Raw genomic sequence first — 4560 nt, forward strand, 5'->3', positions numbered from 1 at the left:
TCTTATTGACTTTTTAATTTATTTTATCTTTTTGTAACTATTCTAACCAAAAAAACTCCAACCTAACATGCCAAACGAGGGAGGGCAGAGACAAAGGGTAAAAAAACTATTAGAACTTTTGATTTGAGATTTGAGTTTTTTTTTTTAGGACTATTAAATCAAAATATATTACTTAAACTTAAATGCATTTGTTGCCAGCTCATGCGCTAGTTGAATTACATCTCTTCCAACCTTACTAATACATAAATAGTCAAAAAACTTAGAATAATATATGATATCATTAATAATAGTAGCAATGAGCCAAGTTGTCTCCATGCCTTGCTTTTGAAGCATTCGAACCATAACTTGGCAATCCGTTTGAACTGTGACACATTTCATACCCTCGTTCACAACCCATCGAACAACTTCCAAGCATGCCTTCGCCTCTGCCACTAATGGAATTTGGAGTGGATGTACCACCAGTGCAGTTTGATTGATCATTTGGTTCTTGTTATCCAAACAAATCCACATTAGCCCCGCACTTTGGCGAGGTGATTTCCATGACCCATCAACGATGAGTGTCCATGACTCCACAGCATTCCTAGGTTCTGGAATTTTCTGCAAACACACGTCAGTTTTTTTATCCTCAACTGCAACCATATTATCGGTGTGTATAAATGATGCTTGAAGAACATTATTAAAGAACAACACAGATAATGTCTGTGCTTCCTCAATTATGCTTTCAGTAGTTAGAAGATTCTGATTAAAATACCACACTATTCCTTTGCAGCTAGATAGCCCAAAGAATGGCCACTGAATGAATGATAACTTGATCATCCTTGACTTGTTCAATCCATTCCTTAAACCATTGAAAGAAAGACATCAGTGTTCCAATACTAAAATCAAGCCCCAACGTAGACCCTCTCCATACCCTTTGCGACCAATGGCAATAAAAAAACACATGTTCTAATGTTTCATCATTATTATTGCATCGAGCACACCACAATTTACAGTCACTCCTCGCTTCTTCAATTCCTATTAAACTAGAAGTATTCTATGGAGACATTTCCAAATGAATAAAGTCCATTTAGGAGGTAAGTTTAAATGTCACAGTTTTTTCCATATCACTTGTTCCGATGCATTCCTATAAAACAAAGGGTAATTTTGAACCAAGGCTTGTTTATATCCATATTTAACTGAATACTCCCCATCTTAAAGAGGACTCCAGACTAGCTTATCCTCACATGGATGAATTGAAATGTGAATTGCTAAAATATGCCTGATACACTGTTCTGGAAAAAAGAGACAAATCAAATTTTCTCTCCAACAACCTTGGTTCGTATATATAAAATGATCTACCCTCATTTCTGGGAAAAAAAAAAAAAAAATTGTGAAGCCCTCTCCCCTTTAGTGGGTTAGATACTGCAAGAATCCATTGGTTTTCAAAAAGCAAAATGTGTTTTCCATTCCCTACCACCCATTGAATACCCGGGTTAAGCAGATCTCTACCCCCATAGAATACTTCGCCAACCCCATGTAGAAGAAGTGCCTTTTTTTAACTCTCAAGAAAGGTTGATTATGACAATACTTACCTAACAGGACTTTGGACAGCAATACATTTAGATTAGTGACCAACCTCCACGACTGTTTTGCTAACAAAGCTTGATTAAAGCATCTAAGATCCTGAACCCCAATTCTTTGGAAGACATAGATGGGTCCACTTCTTCCAACACACTCCCCTTTCTCTATTTGAATTCCACATAAATTTCCTAACCATCGCCGTGAGTTTTTTCAAAAAAGGGGCTAGCATTTGAAAAATAGACATTAAATAAACCAGAATAGAATGTAACACATGCCTAACCAACACCCCTTTGCCAGCAAAATTAAGAATATCACATTTCCAGCCTAGTAACTTATTATGGATTTTATCAAGAAACGATCCAAAAATATCACCGTTTGATCTACCCATAAAGCCCAAATTTGCCCCTAAATAAACATCGTGCATCGGGTTTAGCCACCACCTTGACGCGCAACATTGATTCAAGCCATTGCTTAGCACTTATGGACATATTTGAACCAGGGTAAAGTTCAGATTTTTGGAAATTGATATGAAAACCCGTCTATGAGCAAAACGCACTCAAAAACCATTGCAAACACCAAACATTCTTTATGTCAAAGCCTTGAAATATGAAACAATCATCCGCAAATAACAAGTGGGAAACAGAAGGAGAGTTTCTACTAGGAGAAATACCCCTACAAATGCCTTGGGTTGAGAGATAATCAAATCCTTTAGATAAGGCTTGCAAAACTAACAGAAACAGATAGGGCGACAATGGATTGCCCTGCTCAAGACCAGTGGACGGTTGAAAAAATTCATACTGAGTCCCATTAAATAAAACCGAAAATGTAACTGTTGAAATGCATTGTTCAATCAAATGAAGCCATTTCGGAGGAAAACCCATCTTATCCATCATTACTAACAAGAAATCATGACGAACCCTATCATAGGCCTTATTCATATCCAATTTCAACCCAAATACAAACTTCCTTCCTCCTCTCTTTCTCTTAATATGTTCAACAAGTTCATGCGCCAAGTGAATATTGTCAGAAATTAGCCGCCCTTTGAAAAACGCACTTTGGTTTATACAAAACTAAATCTGGCAAAATCTCACGAAGCCTATTAACTAAAACTTTGGCTCCTATTTTATACAGAACATTACAAAGGCTGATAGCTCCATAATCATTTACAGTAAGGGGACTTTTCTTTTTAGGAATTAGACAAATAAAAGTAGAATTAATATTTTTTAGTAAGCACCCTGAATTAAGGAGACTAATCACGGAATCAACTACTGATCGACCCACCTCGCCCTAAAAATGTTGGTAAAAACCCGCAATAAACCCATCTGGTCCAGGCGCCTTAAGTCTATCCATTTGGAAAATAGCCCTTTAAACTTCATCCCATGAAAAGGTTGTTCTAGCATATTAACATGCAGTGTACTTAACTTACAATTGACAACATTTAAAATATTAAAATGGTTAGGGAAGAAACCTGTTTTCAAAGAGCCCCCATCTATCTCCTGAGATTTCGAAAAAAGTTGCTTAAAATGTTCCACAAAAATTCTTTGAATGGCATGTGGCTCCGTTATTAAATTACCCCGCGTGTCCTTAACAAAAGATATATGGTTTTTGAGCCACCTGTATGAAGCCATTCGATGAAAGAATCTATTATTGCGATCTCCTAACTTCATCCGTATTTGTTTTGACCGCTATGCCCAATACAATTTCTGCTTACCCAAAAGACCATCCAATTGTTGTCGTAACTCCATCTTTTTCTCCACCTGCCCACTCTGGTGAACAATGGACTGAACTTGTTATAACTTATGTTGAATATCATCAATATGTCCTTGTATACTTCTGGAAGATAAAGAATTCCAATTCTTCAAACGCTTCATCAAGACAGCTTCTTGTTGGGTGATGAAAAATTGATGAGACCCCTGGACAGAAACCTTTCACACTTTCTTGACAATGTGCTTTGTTGTGTCATCTATTAACCATGTTGCGTTAAATCTATTCCACTTTGGGCCCGTAGGTTGCATCATTCTGTATCAAGCAATATGGGACTATGATCAAACATCTAAATAGCAAAACTAATCAGTGAGCACTGAGTAAAACCTTCTACCCAACTTGTTGAAGCTATAACCCTATCCAGCCTTTCATAAACTGCTGCTGAACTCCTTCGGTTGTTGCATCAGGTATACCAAACACCTGTGCTTGGTAGATCCACTAATTGATTTCTGAAAATCAGATCATCGAACTCGGAAGCTCCCTTGATTGGTCTACGCAAAGTGGTTAATTTTTCCGACCAACCCCTTACTTGATTTAGATCACCCATAAGTAGCTCTCTTATTTTTGCCTCTACTCTACTCCACACCTCCCCTTTTCTTAAGGGAGAAGGATGACCATACAAAAACACAATGAATCAAATTCCTTTAATACTTTCTTGCATCTCTACAACAATAAATTCTCGGAATAGTAATTTGTAAAAATTAATATATCATCATTCGACCCCATCCATAACCCACTTGCTTTTTCCACAGCTATTAAACCCACAACTGTATCTAAACCCTATAGCACAACCTATTTTGTTTGCTTGTTGAACAGATTGTTTGGTCTCTATTAAAAAACAGATACTTGGTTTATAGTGACGGATCAGTTGTTTTGCTACTCGAACTGTCAAGGGATGACCCATATGTCTCGACTCAAACCCGTCCTTATAGGTTTAGTATCGTAACCAGTCAGTAATCTTGGATTACCGAAGGCCTCTGGGACAAATTAACATAATATTAGGAGATAGCGGAAACAAATAACAAATATACAACATTCATTGAGTTGTGCAGACTTATATGAGACAGAAAAATTTTAAACTTTTTTTACATATATATACACATCATCATTACGTCATTATATATATATATATATATATATATATATATATACAAATTAGACAAAAAGGGACTTAGCCCTATTTACAAAATAGGGCAAGACTTGGTTAACCAAACGAGAAAACAAAACTTAAACTTT

The 4560-nt window shown here is 36.6% G+C and overlaps 1 long non-coding RNA gene across 1 annotated transcript; it reads right to left on the reverse strand.

Annotated features, from left to right (window-relative positions):
- Window positions 1-242: 242 nt before the first annotated feature.
- LOC145807524 (uncharacterized) lies at window positions 243-4138 on the reverse strand. The gene is made up of 2 exons (XR_014350664.1): window positions 3029-4138; window positions 243-597 (listed from the first exon to the last, which is right to left on the reverse strand). It is a non-coding gene; the product is annotated as an uncharacterized LOC145807524 (long non-coding RNA).
- Window positions 4139-4560: the final 422 nt, after the last annotated feature.

This window comes from Camellia sinensis, chromosome 14 (assembly GCF_055761805.1).
Source record: "Camellia sinensis isolate YWXY chromosome 14, ASM5576180v1, whole genome shotgun sequence".
Lineage (NCBI taxonomy): Eukaryota > Viridiplantae > Streptophyta > Magnoliopsida > Ericales > Theaceae > Camellia > Camellia sinensis.